The 19,272-nt window shown below is 32.8% G+C and overlaps 1 protein-coding gene across 2 annotated transcripts in view; it reads right to left on the minus strand.

Moving 5' to 3' along the window:
- The window catches only part of LOC126840488 (uncharacterized), a 30,565-nt gene extending 13,117 nt beyond the window's left edge, over nucleotides 1-17,448 (minus strand). The window contains exon 1 of one of the 2 annotated variants that reach the window (XM_050576260.1): nucleotides 17,427-17,448. The gene's annotated coding sequence lies outside the window, so the exon portion shown is untranslated. Of the gene's footprint in view, nucleotides 1-4,209; nucleotides 4,573-17,426 lie in introns of those variants that run through there. The other variant, XM_050576257.1, reaches the window with a different exon arrangement.
- Nucleotides 17,449-19,272: the final 1,824 nt, after the last annotated feature.

Genomic DNA, 19,272 nt, shown 5'->3' on the forward strand with positions numbered 1-19,272 from the left:
ATCGATATGCACGACAAAAGAAAACATAGTTGTGAAAAAATAAACGTTTGTCAATATAAAAATATTGCAAAAAGTAAAACCTATGTAGGAAAAAAAAATGAAAAAAAGCGTGTCTCACTCCTGTGTATAATAATAATAATATGTATTCCTTAGCCATACGGACGACTTTTACGGGCAACGCGCTATACGGCGCGGCGGTGACCGGTCGTTGAACCGTCGGTGGCGGCGGCCACGCCAACCGCACCGCGTCGTCGCAAAAAGGGTTTTTTTACTGTGGCCGTTGGTGTTTTTATAATAAAAAAAAAAATGATAAAAATCCAAAAAGAAAAACCGTCGCCAAATCAGACGAAAACCCCTTACCAAAAAAAAAAAAAAACGCTCGAGGCATATAAAGACATTTAAAAAAAATACACGTCGCGCTCGTCGGACCGATGACCTCTTTGTAAGTGAAACGAACCGGACGGGCGTTGGACACTCTTCTTTTCAAAGAGCTTTGGCACGAGTTTTTTTTCAAAAAATAAAAAACATTTTATCCTTTATAATAACACATCAGAAACCGCAGTGGCGACGCCAGTTATGCGGGCCAAAGCTGGGCAAACATGTTTCTCAATTGGACACAAGACAATTATTTAGTTATGTACATTTTCATAAATTACTGCCGGGGTCGAATTCGAGAAAGGCGCCGCACCGACCTTGGTATGATGTCACAAATATCCGTTTGCTGACCTTTGGGCTTCGGTGCGGTCGTATTATATTATATTATACCGTTAAAAACTACCCTTCATCCCAGGCCTAGGACTATAGAGAAAACGGTACTTCCAAGGACGAGGATCCTTTCCCGAAGGCCATATAGGGGGTTGTATAATATACATGCGTACAACGATGTCTCTAAAGAACCTAATATAACTAATGAACCTTTCAAATTGACAATATTTTCCCCCCGACAGTTTTCTTCTTTTTTATCTCTTTCGTAAGCCATAATGATCATCGTCAATCCAACGACCAGACGACTGCGATAATTCATTTTAAACGTCATTACGCTTTGTTTTCTTAATGGGAGCTCTATGTATTAATTATGTTATAGAATAAATCATCGACCTTGTAGTTTATGTGGTTATGTTATCTAATCCTATAATATAAATAACGAAATACCTATTAGGACATATTAATATCCACTCGTTAACATCAGTCATCATCTGTATATCTATTGGCAAACATTATTTTTAATTTATTATTGCAATTTACAAGTTAAGATTGTGTGTGTGTGCGTGTGATCTTTTCGAAGTACAAGAAACGATACAAGGCCAGTCTATTATATTACGTTAGATTCATACGGCGGCTCTTGACGGATCAATCGCGATGATGATATTATAATATAGGTATAATATCATACCTGCGACTCTGACAAAGGACTCGTCTCTTGACGACGGACGACGTTGCGCAATTCCTAGAATTTCACTTGAACCTATATGACATCCCGAAGGAAATGATTGATTTAATAAAAAAAATATATAAAAAATACCCTTAGTAATTTATTGGGAATTATATTATGATACACATAATGGAAATTTGCTATTCCCAGAAGTGGAGTCAATAAAATATTGTTCCTTCATCCTCGGTCAGCGGCAACCTTACACCGAGGCCGTCTTACGCACACACACATACATGCAGATAATGATTATTACACGTAGGATAAAATAAATATACCTATATTTCTTTTAAGTGTTTTTTCGCAGGTTAAACATAATTATTGTTATAAGCAACGGAGGCGGCCTCGGCGGGGAGGCCAATGAACTTGGCTGAACTACGACGACGTCATCTGCTATAATATGGTGTAGCGTACGCTAAAATACTGGCGCGAGCAGATCAAAAAAACCCAATGGCCGTGTCAATCTCTGTCCACACACACTTCTGTATCCTCTCATTTTCAGCATACCTACGCACTACTGCCGCCGCCGGCACCGACCAATGACCTCAGTCTCGCAATAATTCCAAACGCGCGTCTTATAATACAAAAGAGTAACGAAATTTAAAAAAAAACTACTCTATTCCTATCGGTTTCGTTTCGAGTGCAACGTCCTAATATTGTCAAACCCCCGGCGATGTGCGGCAGAAATAAACAACTGCGACCGCCGGTATAAAAAAAAACCACACTTGCAAAACAGTCTTGTGCCGATGAAAACGAAACGCACATTATAATGAAAAAAAAACTGTATATTATTACTGCACTAGGCTATTTTTGTATTATACCTAATAAATCGTCGCACGCAAATTTTATTTTTATTTTTTTGCTGTTTTTGGCAACCGTCCGACCCGTTCGCCTGTGCAATGGCCAATGTACGAGCTCAACGTTTTTTAGCTTAACAGTTTTTCATGTGTACATAGTAATAATAATATGCTTACAACAACGACCGGACATGTAAACAAACACACGCGAGCAAAACGTACGTGGGACGACGCAATAATAATAATAATCGTTCATTACCATATTATATTCTATTCGAGGTCATCACCAACACTACCCGATAGGTGTTAAACAACCCGCCCGGGAACGGGAATTGAAACGTCAAGGGACAGTTGGATTTCCTAATAATTTTGGCGAAGCTGGTTTTGTGTAAATAATATAATAGTGATCGGCTCGGATCTGAATATTGCTCGCTTTGGCCGAACCGAGCTCGGTCTTACCTGGAAGCTGGTAAACGAGAATACTACAGTATGGAAACAAAAGATACTTTGGCACAGGTGCCGACGGACGGACGGCCTCGGGTAATGACACCATAACGTAGTGTTTCCTCCGGCGGCCACGGATTGTCCGCATGAGTGTTTTTTTATTATTATTTTTTCACGGGCGAAAGGCCACGGTTACACCGAGTGGGGATGACGGCGGCAGCGGCGGTCTGGTTGTGTGTACGTCGCTCATAGCCATAGCTCTGCTTCGGGTTCACCGACCTTGCATACGGCGGCGGCGGTGGAGGCCATAGGGAGGAAGGCAGGGGGGAGACAGCGGCCGACAAGGTCGATCAGCGCGCGCGCGCGCCGTGGCCCGGAGGGGTAGTGTTTCCCCTTGCTACCGCCCTGATCGTTCTCGCCAGACCTTAAAATCCCCCGTGACTTCCCCTCCCGGAGAGTACAATGCACTGGTCAACGGCTCGAAGCGTTGGTCGGTTCTGGGCCCCGGTCGGCTATTAGCGCGCAAAATTTCCAGCTAATGAATGGTGATAACGCCACGGCATGTTGTACCGGCAACGGTCAGAGAGTATCGGCGACGCCTCTTCTGCATAATATATTATTTGCCTTCTCGGAGCAAATGGTTCAGGAGAGCCAAAACTAAATTTTTAATAACTAATTAACGTATTAGAAGTTCAAACTTAATAACTTCATAACTTTTGTAAGGATCGAGTTATCATTGAAATCGAGACACCATTGTAATCAGCCGCTAATCGAATATAACATAATTAAAAAACCCCGATTTTGAAAAATAGAAGATAAAATCCCTTTTTCCAGGGACGGTCACATAAATAGAGATAGTATACAAAAATCGTTTTTGGCAAAAGTCCAATTACTGTATCGCACGTGCGCAAAAAACAAAGCATATGAAACAAAAAAAATACCTGAAAAAATCCTAATCCCGTGTGAGTTATTTGGGGAGAATCCCCTTCAAAATTTCGTATAAGACCTGTTAGAGTATTGTTGTCATTGGACACATGACACCCGTCACAGCCTAACCACATTCGGTTTTATACATAACGTAAAGATTCGATAGGACTATATGAGGTGTCCCTACTGAGGGTGCTCATCTTTAAGTAATTCATTTTAATTTGTAAAAAGAAATGTTATAATAATTGTTTATTTTATATAATATACTTAATTAAACATACTTAAAAAAAAAGTTGAAGATTGATTATAAACTACAGATAGGTTAGGTTATAGCTGTACAGTTATATTCGATGATAATTGTTTAAAACCTGTTTTTTCCAAACGTTAAATTATAAAATCAATCTATTATAATATTAAATCTAATAAATTGGTTTCTCGATAATTAATAATAATTATAAATATAGGCGGTTTTTGGTGATAACACTAATTTTGCTTTCTTTATACTTATTGGAACCCTTAAGGCTTAACATATGCAATTTTATTGTTTATTTTTATTCTTAAAAAAAAGTCTAGTGTCCATTAATAAACATAATTATGTAATTGAGTACTCACTTGATAATTGTGCCGATGTTATCCTACGTGTACATGTCCCGATGGAAATCCTTTAACAAATTATCCAACACAATGCGCGAGAATACAACAAAATCACAAAAAAAACCGAAATAGATATTCGCACTAAAAACAGTGATAATAATAAAAACCAAATATCATCCGTCCCAGATGTCAATACTAATAATACTATTACAATATTGTTATTGCTAATGTATGGAAAAAACACAAAAATTAATAACACAGTGAATTACGAACAAGTTGTAATATTATTATTATTTATTTATTATGATTATTATTACAGAGTAACCGATCGGCGACGAGACTCGCACGGTCACCTGTCTGCGCTGACACTGCGGATCAAAGCACTTCCTTAAACTTAACCTTCAAAACGGACCGACCTCTGGTGGAAGAAACGGTATCTCCTTCCAACCGAACGCGACCGGTTCTCGACGGCGGCGGCGCAGGCCGAACGGTCGATGAACTCTGAAAGTAAACGCCACAGGTAGTCTCACCGGCAACAGCCGTGGGTCCCGATACTAATATATTGGGTGGGGGTGTCGAGTACGGCCTATAGTTTACATGTGTGTTTGTGTTTTTCTCACGAGTCCTTCCTTCGGTGTACTCTTTATCGCGGTTAACGGTACAGCGTAGTGCGGTTCCACAGAACATCGCATAATAATAATAGTATATATATATGTATAGCAACAACCCTCTGCACCGGTACGTTAGTCAGGGATGATGCCGTGAGAAACGTTTCACTGGGGCCAGCGGGAGGTGTCCTCGAATGTGGGAGTGCCCTGTGATCGACGCGGAGTCGACCGAAATCGAATTTTGCCATTTTTCAATATAATATTATATTCGGGGCCGATAATTTGGCGAAACTGGTTATCGAAGAATAGGCGGAGCAGACGGTCATTATACCATTGTAACTCTTCTTCTCGCCGGATAACAAAACAAGACGTGTGTTCTCCCAAATCGAAAAAAAAAAATTCAAGTTTTGGCCATCACCAAGGTTCGACAAACCCATTAAGACGCGGAGGTCACCGGTCGCAGAACCTACACGCCTGCAGTCCGGGGAGGGGAGGGAGATAGAGCGAGGGTTTTTCGACGGTTTGTGCCGGGCGTCTCAAAAAACGGGGCGCAGTATCGACTACCGGCTTTGAGTACACGCGACCGCATTAGGTATAGGATGATTTCTTCTTCATTTAATTCGTACACACACACTGTAAGCATGTAATATAGCAATAACGCAGAAGTCGGCGACATCTCCTTCTCAAGTTCAACGACCCGTTTACCGGTTTGTCCGGCCAACGCTCCAGTAAACTATATTCGCGCCGCCGAGCCATTGACCGTTCCAGTGACCACGCAGCAAATATTATCTGGTTTCCCCTCCCTTCTCTCTCACACTCTTTCTTCGTGTATGATATTATACAATGACCGTCTCGGGCAGGTTAGCCGCGCTAAACCCAAAAGCTCGTTCCAAAAACTTACTACGAGTAACGTCGAAATGTGGATCGCCCCCATATCGATGCGTTCGTTCCGGTGACTTTAACGGTGGTCAAACGCGAACTGCAGCAGACTATCATGCACGTACGGCTTTTCATACTGTTTGTGTATCATATAATATTATATTATGTATAATAGATTATAGATTTGCCGAGATAAGCCCACTGTCGTCGACTGTGGTCTTGCGACGGCGTTTGGGTAAAAGTCGAAACTGGGGCCGCTCCTGTGAGCGTCTGTAGAACCTAACCGTACACCGTAACACATGCCGATAGTGAGAGGATGAACTTGGTCATCGGAGGCCGTTGACCTAGCTGTAGGCCGTGCGCATGCGCGACACTGACATCACCGCCGGCGGCGGATCAGAAAGTGGATCAAAAAGTCAACTGGTCTGACGTCACGGGCGTCGCGTCGCTAGGATATAGAAATCACTTTTTACCCGAACGCGGCTCTCCTTTGCCGATGTGCTCGATACATAGGGACGTCCCCGGGGGCCTTAGACGGATTCACAATAATATAAGTGTTTGCCGATAAGCTATAGCACGTTGTCCGTAGTGCACCTAACACCGCGTGGTGAGATTTTTGGCAATCGAAAAAAAAAAGTTATCGTTATCGGTTTTGATCGAGCGACTTCTTTAATTTCGATGCGCGAATATTGTCTACCGTATAATAGGAAAACATGTTATACTGGCCCCGGTCGACGTCGACTACAGATGTATTTGTGTGGGAAAGGGAAGCTGCAGGTGTTGCTGTCGTTCTCGGGGATGTGATGCGGCGTGGCGGAGACAGCGTTGACATTTTTTGAAAATTTATTATATTTTAGACAGAAAAGATTCGGTTACGGTATTACCGATTTTGGAATATTATTACAATAATATAATATATACCTACGCTGTACAACAAAGACGGCCGGGCGGACGCGAATTTCGCAGCATCACCGGCCAAGGTCAACTCGTAAACGGCGAGAAGGTTCGCCGAACTCGCACTGATGAGTCGTTCGCATAATACTACATATATTATACTGCGAGCGTAGGCGGAGATTATCTGAACAAGTAGTATAATATTACTAACAGTTTTAGCTATTCTAAAAACAAAACCCAAGTTACATCCGCTTTCTAATAGCTGTAATTTTACAACAATGCTTTAATTAAGATGATTGTAATACCTAAGTTCTTGGGCTTCATGACACCCAATTTTCAGAGACTTCCCATATGGACCAATTTAGAACTTTGAACACCCCCAATATACATTTTTTTTCATTTCATAAAGAGTGAATACTTACTCCAAAAATATAACACATGATAAAAATAATTAATATTATTAGAAATCCATTATAATATAATATACAATGACCAAGGATTTCTCACTGATAAGTGATTTTATCACTTAGTAATGACAATAATGTGCTTAAAATTGTATTATTTTGAGTATTACGGTGAATACGATTAGGGTTGATCAATTGTCCATAGTAATTTGTTGTCGCTATTTCCGATACACCGAAACTAACCTGTTAACTATTGAATTTTTCACTCACACCAACCTAAACATTTATTTTGATAAAAGTGTAATTTTCTTATTATTTTTGGTTTTTCCTTAACAAAAAAAAGTTTAACTACAGGTTTTTAAGAAAACCGTACATTTTGCAATTAAAGTCTTGAAACTTTTCGTTAAAAAAAAATACAGAAAAGTTATCCTTTTTACAAAAAAAAAGTTAATAGAATATTTTTGTTTGCCAACTTTATTGATATTACTTTATCTAAAGAATATTCGATACAAATTTGGAACTATTTTGAACATTCTTATAAAGTTATAGCATGTTATAATTTTAAGTTGAAAAATTCTGGACATTTTTGTGTGTTTTCTTGAATTTGAAGGAAAAGGAGTGAACATTTTTATGTTCGTCCCCATAAAATACTTTTTAGAAACCATTTTCTGATTTATTAATATACTTGCTATACAAAGAAATCGGTTCTGTGATTAAAAGATATCGTAGGTCCATACACAAAAAAAATATCTTCTCGGCTAATAAAACTGAATGTGTCTGCCTACGTCGTAATAGTAAAAATATGAATCATAATTAATTTTTCATAATAGTTATGTATGGCATTCGAATCATAGTTCAATTTTAAAACTGCACAGTAAGGTTAAGGCAAAGTAGGGTTAGAGCATAGAGGGGTCTGGGAAGTCGTAGGTCTCTAGGAATTATTATTATAGCTACAAATTATGATATCATATTTAATAAAACGTTTCTTGCGACCTGTAAGGTACAGTAATGAGCCTCTTTGAAAGAACCTTTAAGGACTTTATACAAAAAATAGAATAAACTACGCATTTTTTATGTTAAAATATTATTAAAGCAACAACATGAGATTTACATCCTTAGTTTCGGTTTCAAAGATGATCGCTTTGGTAATTTTGCCACAGATAAGTCTCATTATTTATCGTTTGTCATGAGTATAATTATAATATTATTATAAATCGAACTATTCGATATTGGGAAGCCACAAGTGAGTCAGAGCCTGCACAATGTGTGTGTGTAACGATGATAATAGTAGGTATTTATATCGTTATACATGGCGTTGTGTGTGTGCGCACACAGCAATATATAACGACCGAGGCTCTAAAGACGGTGGCCGTGGTTAGGAACATAAAGTTGAACCACGGTCGTTGACTCGGACGACATAACGGATTCCGGCATTCCTCGATCATCGTACACCTCACCGGAGCTCTCGATCTCGACCGACGAGCCGACTATGTGGTTACTATACGGTTAGGATTTTTCCCCCTTAATCACAATAGTATCTATAAAATTATCTTGTTACACCGAGTTCAATATGTACGCGCATCTTCTAGATATTTCCATTCACTATCACTGTCTGTAGGATATGTAGTTACTTACAAATAAATATACAATTAGTTATTCCGCCGCTATGGCGATCATGGCGCGACGGAAAGGAAGAGCGGTTTTGTCGACAAAACCGATGTTCAATTTTCAATACAAATATATAAAATATGTGTATATATATAGTTAATAATCAATAACCTTGTCAACATAACACAGCATTATAGGCTGATAAAGAGTACCCTGAGTTACGACCTAAACTACCATGCGTTTATGTATTATAATGAACATTGCACTGACATTATTGTTGTACGATTAAAGAAAATAAATGTTCTTTGGCTTAAAAAATAAAATAAAAAGATAGATATTAACCCTAGTTGTCAAGGGGTATCAAATATGCAAGTTAAAATAAAATATTTGCTTTCAAATGATCACATACGATTACCATTGTTATATGAGTAACAAGTTTTGTTAAAAAATTGCACTTTAATTGAATAACTGTGACACAATTTATAAGATACAATTTACATTTAATTATTGTATAACGTATATGTTATACACATTTTATTTTGTTTTAAATTATTAGAAAAATTAAACTAATTTCGAATCATAGAAAACAAAATAAGAATACTAGTAGAGTATTCAAAAATATCGAAGTGCTTATTTAGCGAATAACCTTGACTTTTAACTATCTTTTTATTAATAATGATAGGTATAATATCTGTATATCTACTCAATATATTGAAGGACTACTAAACATGCATTTTTTTCTATACCATCAAATCTTATTTGAATTCAACTAAATTTATACTAAACGTGATGTATATATAAATATAGATATATTTTTTTGAGACCATTTGTGTATATACCTTAGTAAACATATAGAAGAAATCAACTGTATATGTATAGTTTACGGCAATAGTATTACAGTAGAGAAAAAAATCAAATTAAATGTGTGTCAGTGTGTTAGATTCCTGTGCAATATCACTTACCATCGACAAAATCAATTATTGTCACTTTTGCTTGCAATTCCGCCATCGCCAATGCAGCTAACGTGCCCAGAATAATATTAACCACAACTATGTGCAATATACGGTGTATATATTTAAAATAGATAAGTGAAACTATTATTTTAAAATGCCATGTACAGTGTAATATTCAATCTGAGGCGACCAGTTAAACTATCGTTGAGTGTCTTCTGTCGGTACATAAATATAATTATTATTGTACAAAAACGTTAGATACACCAATTAGTTACAATAGGCACTTTGAATTAGTTGTATACCATTTAAATAACAGTATTCTTATTATTTTTATTCGACATGCTCTATTAATAATGTTATTCAAAACAAGTGTATTTTGTTTAAATATTATATAGCCTGTTGATATCAAATCGAAATATGATGTATGCATTTTTTATAAATGTTTTAATAATTTTGTATAAAAAGTATATGATACAATTGTCACAATATTTTTGTAATGTCTAGGTATATATACATATATATATATAGAACAAAACTATTATAAATATGTTATAATATGTTATTATTAATAACTATTATAACTAATATGAATTTGAACAAAACATTTTATACTAGAAAATAAAATGTATATTTTGTATTAAACATATTTGGAAATTGATTATGGTTAAAAAGTTACAAAAATCAGTAACTCTATAACTTATACGTCACCCGATTCCCATTCCTTAGTAACTAGTATTATAACAAACTACTCGAATTAAGTAACTTGACTAGATGTGTTATATAATATGAATAAAGCCATTAAATTATAATATTGAAAAGAGCGATTTTGGATTCAAACCTAAAATTTCTACACTTATAAGTTATAAGCGTCGCTTAACAACGTTACAAAATTGAAAGTGTATTGTGCACGGCGCGACATAGCCTTACTCACTTTCTTAAAAGCGATTAAAATCTACAGTTGTCAGTAGTGTTATGTACATAACAGTATTAGGTATATAAAATATGTATGAAGTATAATTGTTCACTGTTATCCCTACACAGATGTTATGGGGTATTATAATAATATTACAGACATGCTATCAATCAGGCAAAAGTAAACCGAAGAAGTGTCTAGACTTATGAAGTTATAATAAAGGCATAATATGAAGAATATGCTTTAGGGTGGCTTACCTCATTTATTATTACCAATAAATGATTGAAACATAACGGTAAAATGGACATTAATTATTGTAGTATATAATCTATCTGCTATCATACGATTTATGACTGTACAGTTGAACAATACTAAAATATCAGGCTAATCCATACAGAAATGTTAAGCCAAAGTAGTGTTAAAGTGAGAACGTTTGCGACCATTTAAGAAAGAACGGCGTTATTTAATGATATTTAATATGTATATTTATTACTAATATAACAAGTCCAACGAGTTGTTTTGGTTACAGAACAAATTTTACTGTTTTTTTGGCACCAATACAAAGAATCATGTGAAAAAAAAATTACTTGCAAATGTTATTTTTCATTTGCCGGTTGTTTTTAGTCTATATTTCATATAAACATAAGAAATTATAAATAATTTATTCTGTATAGTATATTATAAGAATTAACATTTTGTTTTTGACATTAAAGCGACCACTATACTATAATTACTTTACATAATAAAAAATTATACACTTATACCTCTTTTTAATTTTAGTTTTTAAAAATTATAGCAAACATTTTTTTCCCTACGTAGTGAAATAGAGAAAATATTTTTATTTTTGGATTTACTGAAGAAAACATGTATAGAATTTGATTATTATTTATTTCGACGTATCAGTTGTGTTATTTTGTGTATCTTTTAATTTATATTATTATTATTCCATTATTGTAATATATTATGTTAATGAGCTGTTATGGTATAATTTGTTTTGTCCTAATAAATCTGATCTCTCTCTCTATTATATATATATTATACGTTCTTTGTGTGTAATCCGGAAAGATTTATAATGGAATATATGGAAGGTGTAGTAAAAAGTACCGTACACGCGTAATCCCGGATGTTCCATTATGAAGTGTTTACCGTTTTCTTATTAGTATCTTGGATTTGTTTTCCCCAAAATGTAACGGTATAAGATCATTTATACATGTATTGTAACACCGCTGCGTTTCCGTGTAACATCTGCGAAGTAAGGTGTACAAATAAGGGATGATGCGTACAGATATTTCCATAATAGGAACGGAGAATGGTTAGAGAGAAAGAGAAGGAAAAAAAAGCCAATACAAACTTGCTTGTAACGGGTATTATAGGGTCAGGTGGTATCGTATGGGATTTCCACGCATAACGGGATCGACCGTCACCGTCGAGGGTGCTCGATTACACACTCACTATATGTATACTATAATATATCAGCTATACACGTCCTGAGTACTGTATTCTAAGTTAGGTCATGATATTATTGTGTGTGCACGTCGGGATAACAGGTACATTTCAAAAACGCACAAGACAACAATGGATGGCCGACAGATAAGAATGGAGATTTCAATTGGAGTATCTACTTCCTTAAACAGACCGCCAAGACCCTCCGGGACACATCTGCTTCGCGGTCGCAGCAATGACTATAACAATGCAGCACTGCGGTTTTAAATAATATTATGGTGAATAATGAGCGTTTTGGTTCCTACTGAGAATTATTTTCACTTAATATTGTATTATATCGGACTACCTGTTTCTCGTGCGGTACTGTAATTATAATATTGTTTAAGCGCTTCGTTAAAAATTACCAAACGCAATGCCTACATAATTTAAAAGATTAAATCTATTGAAAACGTAACAGCTGTTAAATACACTATAGATGGAAATCTGTAATTATGAATTTAGTTATAGTGAACTATGATAAAATAATACAAAACGCGTTTTCAACAAACAGCTATTGGTTATAACTTATAGGATACATTTTATAAATTAGAACATAAAACATATTTTAAAACAACAATTATAAACAATTGGTTTGTTGTATACAATTTGAATTAAAAACGATGTTTTATTTAGTTACAAATATATTTTTTAAGGTAATTTAGAAATAGATAATCATAGATTAGGAATTGTAATTATTAGATATAAAGTGATCATTTTACTGTCAGGTGTGATAATAAACTAAAAATAAATGGTTTTAGTTTTCGAATTTAAAGATATGTTTACTTTATAACCACTGGATTAATTTTTGCACTTCGTCATACCGCTAATCGCTCAGAAATGGTGCATTTGTTATCCTTATTAGTAAACGTTGAAAAAATCCTCTCCTATATTTAAAATTATGACACCATACAAAAAACACAACCTCATCTTCCATACCATGTCTTATCCTTTGGTTTTCCTACTTAGATCTGCTGACTTTCATAACATTAAAAATACATTAAAATAAATTGTCAGATTAATTGCAATTTTTTTATATATATAAACTTTCCCTGCCCAAAACGAGGGGAATATTTTTAATATCTAGTTATAATATCTTGAAGGCAGAAGTAAAGAAAACGTACACTGTGTGATTATTTATAAGGTAGAAATTTATTTTTAATAGTCGGCATTTACCTTTGATTTTATATCGATAAATTCTGTCAAACCCAGAAGAACTAAGTTTTAAAAGAAATTATGATAATAATTTATTGATTATATTTGAATACATTAGAGTATGAATTTTATAAATATATTCCAGATTTTAGAAAAATGTTTTCAATTTTTTGTCAACTGTATTACTTTCTACTGTACGAGCCATTATGACCTAATTTGATTTTTTTTGTGTAAGCTTATTTATTAACACTTCCTATGTACTTATTGAGAAATTATTTAATAATATAATTTATATTGGTAGCAGACAAATTAAAGCTGTCATGTAATCCCATGCAGCAAACAAATGTTATTACAATGTCTTGAATTTAAAAACAAAATAATGTGTGACACTGGAAACTTAAAATAATAATTAAATCCATTTATTTTTAATGTTTTAAAAAGTATGATTTTAATGACATAATTTGCCTGAGATTTGGCAATTGCTAACAGCACATAGAATGTTGTTGAAGCGCGGTCTGTCTAATGGCTGAGCATGATGCCATCAGAAGTCTTTGACCTAACCGTAACGCGACTTAGCCTTGTGAGCACCGCTATATATTATAGCAAAGAATGTATGATCATTGAAAAAACCGAGTTCAATATCTGATTCACTCGTATGGATTTTTAAATGAAAGCAAATATGTTTAGGTCAATTCGCTAAATTATTGACAATACAATAACAAATGGGTAACCAATTAAAAAATAAGTTCATGTATTGTATTGAATTACTGGTGAGTGGTGACGTCGATGTATTAGCATAATATTTATTATTAGTAACTAGCAAGTACAAGTGTAAATTAAATCAATATTCAACATGTATTAGAAGCTAGGTGTTGTGTATTTGTTTACTGTTAAATTTTATATATATATATATATATAAGTAAGTTTAAAAAATAAAGGTTTTTTGGTACCGATGACGTCTATAGCTTTATAATTAAATACATGGGCATATGGTTAAGTGTATATTATGTTTAATGTAATACGTATATGTGAGTTCAAGGCTTATAGCCTATAGGGATCATTATCCTTTTATTAGTGCGCAATAGCTTCGTAAAAACGTCACAACCGTCACTGGAAGGTCCAAACAAAAAAATAGTTTTATTATACAAAAAAAAAAGGAAGTAAAATCCTAGAACTATTATTTGCTTGAGAAAATTACAATTTTGAGACACTTCATAGAGGTAAGGTCACGTTTGTGGATTTAACATTGAAATGAAAATCAATGGTAGGTATAAGGTAGATACGCAGAATATATTTTGCTTTGTAACGCGCCGCTCTGCGTAACGGTTCATACCTGTTACGCAACCGAAGAAAAATTATACACCCAAAGGTGTCTGCGGTAGATTTTTTCGAAAAGGAAAAAACGGGAAAAAGAAAGTGCTAAAAATTCAAAAAACACGTAAATAATGAAAACCAGGTAGAGCGGCTTAACCCTAAAGGGACCGAACAATACATAAAGATGCAGCGAAAACATGATTTATGTCGATGCAACCAGAACTATAGTTTGGTCCTTTTTCTGTTTTCAGTACCCAAATTATACCTAATTCATTTCATATTCTTCTGAAATCTACAGATAATATTGGAAGTAGCCTGTAAAAGGTCCATTTCCAAAACTAAAAACCGGCAACGCGAAGGCCCAAACAAATTATATACATAATAAGTAAATTATTTGAACATAATAACTTGTAAAATTACATTTCAAATCGTTAACAACAGAGTTATGGAACACTTTGAAAATGAGTTTAGCGAGCTACAATTCCCACTCTAACTCTTCAAAACAACGTCTAATAAAACAAAATTCAAATACCTAATCAAGTTTTAGAATTTTCATTTAAAAATCTAATACATAAGTGCACTAATGCAATTACTGATTTATGACATTGGCCGCTAATATTTCGCGTTGTAATTTTCAAAGTAAAAAATAATAGATTCAAGTTTACACTATTTATTGATAATATTTTTTACTACGTTCATGTAATGGTTTTTAATTCCTAAGTCAATGGCAAAACTAGTAGAACAATTATATAAAACCAATAAAAAATATTACATTTTAACTGCATTTTTTATGGTACCTAGTTATTATAGATTCTTGTATCTATAAAATGTATCTTAATATTATGTGTCTATTTTCTCAATGGTAAATTTTACATTAAAAATAATTCATATTTATATCAGACAAGTGTTGCAATAAATTAAAATAATAATTAGTTACCCACAGAGGTAATACGCAAAATAAATTTTTTTCAGAAATTGTATACTTTGGGATCTGCGTGTGTCTGAGAACATACATACCATTTATATTTGTAATGTAAATGTACATTGTAGTTATACCTACTGAACATTTGTGGAAACATATATATTTGTTTCTTTAATACTGTTGGTTGGAAAAAAAGACTTATTTTGGCAAAAATAAGTTTTTACCTAATTTTACCACAATTTAAGTAGTGACTAATTGGGCAAACGTACAACCCATATCACGGCATACATGGGTACACAAAGTCGTATTCGTATGTTATAGGTACTTTTAGGTGTTCAGCAAATTTAAAACCAAAATAATTCACCTTAAAAATATGTATTATATTTAATAACACATCAGCACGTTTTCATAATTCCATACCAACGAGCCCAGCAAATGTTCATAATCGAAAAACAAGGGAAAGAGTAGATAAGGCGTCATTTAAATCATGTTTTTTTATGAGAAGACACTTAAGTGAAATACTTTTTGAAACATCAAATTAATAGCCAGAATTTTATTGAAATTATTGTTGGAACCACATTATAAAATGAATTTGTTAAATGTAGTGATTTGGTCAGTATCGTTTTGTAATAATACTAAATAATAATAATAATAATTACTGAATACATAAAAACAAACAAAAATAATTGCACAACATAAAAGATAAAGTAAAATTGTTTTTTTTTTTTACCTTTCTTTGCAACATTAATAATGGGGTTTATTTCAAAATCAGTATATAAGATTATTATTATTCTTGTTTTTATTTTTCATCAATTTCATAATTCGTTTTGGTGTGAGTTACAAAGTTCTTATGATTTTTCGCTAATTATTGTTAAAGACAGTCTCTCGTACTATTTTCAACATCATAATTTATGCACTTATGAAAAAACTATTATTTGTGCGATTAGGACACACTATACTCATATTTGTATGTATACTTATTATTCAGTGGTTTTGACGTAGTTATTACAATTTAATATAACTGCACATTTAGCTCCAAGCGGGGGCTGGGATTAAAAAAAAAATGATGGGCGTTTAAACCGAACAACTGTAATATAACGTTACATAATACAACTTACCAGGAAAAAACCATGGATTTGTCAATTTTGTTATACTATTTCTGTACCAAACATAACATATTATACACTAGCCATTAGTCTATACTGTATTGCTCATAAAAAAAAATAATCCTTGACACTGTATTCTGATGTTTTTAACATCCATGTAATGTATATATGATTGGTCGGAGATAATAATTTTTAACGTATTACAGTAATTCTTGTTGCTTTTCGAAGGTTGGGTTTATAAGTTTACCCGGTGTCTCATAAAAAAAAACAAATAGTTTACAGACAACAAAAAAACTAAAGCTTACTTTTTTTAAAAACATTTTTACAGGAACTTTAAAAATTGGAAAATATACTTTTTGGACAGTAATTTAAAGTTTTTCTAAAATAGTTCAGACAGTGTTATTCTTAATATAAATGTTTAAAGTATATTTTTCTCGACACAATTTCGATGCTAAATAGTTAACAGCTTTTGTTTAAAACTTTTTGAAAGTATTGAAAAAATAAAGTTTGCCATTAAAAGAGCTGTGTGGGACGACGCGACGTCTTCTATAAAATTAACTCTTTATTAATGTACGTAATTTTAATTGTTAAAACACATAATTTAATCAATAATATATAAAATATGCTGATAATTACTTTGTGTGTTTGTTGTTTAACTATAAGTATATTATTTCTTAAACCTTAATTTGATATTTCTCTATCTAATATTATAAATATAGCAAAATCTATTGTTAATATTATGAGGGTCATGTAGAAAAAGTTGTACGATAACAACCATTGCTAATAGAATTTACAATATATATTTTCGTATCTGCACTTTTATAAAAACAAATTATACATAAAATAACAACACTACACCACAGATTAAATTTAATGTTTCAATTATTCTGTTGTTACACTATATCAGACAACGATTAATCGGCGTTTAGTTTTTAAGGAGACCTTTCTGCCTTTTTAAAAGTAATACCAAATATTAAGTTTTTTTACAAAAAATACTTACTTTTACGCACCAATTACTCAACAATGATTTAAAATCTAAAAAAAAAAGTATAAAAACCAGTTATGCATTTTCAAAAGTAGTTATTAAAAAAATGTATGCGTGTAAAAGGGTATTGCGTAATTTAAGATTTTATTGAACTTCAAACAAGTTCTTAACTTGTTTAAGTATTATGCATAAGTAAATGCAGGGAAAAAGTTAGTTAAAAATCAGCTTTATTCAATGAATTTAATTTAAAAACCGGGCACAACCAATTTTTATGTATTTAATTAAATTATTTTGTAATACCTAATGTCCTAATTTCACACAGCATTTTTTATCTATTACTTTTAAGTGATTTAGAAAAAACATTTTAAATCACTAATATTTTATAAACGCTATCAAATTTATTTTTTTTAAAAATATATTCATAATGTAATTTTAAATTTAACAATTCATCAAATAGTTTTGGAATTTGGACGGTATTTAGGAAAGTTTGCAACACAAGTTACAGAACGATAGTTTCTATTAGTTAATTTAAAAATTTGCTCATTGATCGAGTTGTTGTGTTGTTACAAAAATATTATGAATAATATTTTTGTTTTCAGTGATATTTAAGAACCATAATTTAAACGAGTAAACATTTTTATAATACATTGTTATGGTTTAAATATTTTTTTTACTGTTTTTCTAATAACTGAAAAAATGTGTAATTAAATATAATTTTGTTATGTGGGATATTAAATATCCACTGTGTTACATACATATGTATTGAATTGTGATGCAATGTTGAATCAATAAAAGATACTATTCATATGAATTTTAATTATTATTATATTAAATGATTACTATTAATATTTCATGTTGTAACGAGGGAAGTATAAAGTTTTGAAAACATTTTTACGTTTGCAATAATATCGTATTACTTACTTTTCCTCTTTTTTCTACTTTGCTAATAGCAAATTGCATTATTGAAAGTGGTTGGTACATGTATAACACGGAAACGATTATTATGCAATTCGAGATACACGATATTAAAATGTATTATTGGCACTAGTTTAAATATCAGTTTTGTGTTTACACAGTGTATTACGTTTCTCGTACATCACGCAATATTATAATTTTAAAAAAAACACTTCAATTAATTAATATATTTAGCCGCACTTTAAGACAAATGTCAGAAAATATAATAACTTATTTTTTCTTAGTAAAGCCGTTTGTACTCATTTAATGTACGATATCGCATTATTTGTATAAACAATTTTTTTTTTAAATAACGTCGCCTTTAACAAATCTAACGAAAACTCTTTGTATATACCAAAACTACAGTCTGTAGTGTGTTTACTGTGCAAATGCGCCTAATAAAATCAAATATTGTGAAAGATGGCAAACACTTTTCAGTAATACTTATTGTTTTAGATGCATGCATACAAAAGTACACACAGTCTATTTGAATGCTCTCCATGTTTAATAATTGTGTGTGCAGCTAAATAAAAACTAACTAAAAGTTGTCTACCTAAATGGAAACCTTGATATTGTATAAAACCAAGCGAATGCGAATTTTCATGTAAAATGCTTGAGTTTTGAAATCGTATTGCCTATCAATTTGTAAATGAATACATATTTATCGAAAGATAAAATAATAAAACCTTAAGTTAGTGGAGAAAAGCTAGGAAGAGGAAAAGGGGGAAGACCGATTACTGCTGAATTGCCGACAATTAAATTAACTCAATAGGCGACAAATTACACGAAACCATATTATATATTTTAAATATTTCGAAATGTACACTTTTATATAATAAGCCACGTTCATAGGATTGAGTCCTAATTTTTCTTTTAAATTACTTAGTCATGTTCTTCAAAGAAAACT

This window comes from Adelges cooleyi, unplaced genomic scaffold (genome assembly GCF_023614345.1).
Source record: "Adelges cooleyi isolate 19-005CV unplaced genomic scaffold, UGA_ACOO_1.1 ACOO_flye_CR_arks_rails_tigmint_CR_PRNA_376, whole genome shotgun sequence".
NCBI lineage: Eukaryota > Metazoa > Arthropoda > Insecta > Hemiptera > Adelgidae > Adelges > Adelges cooleyi.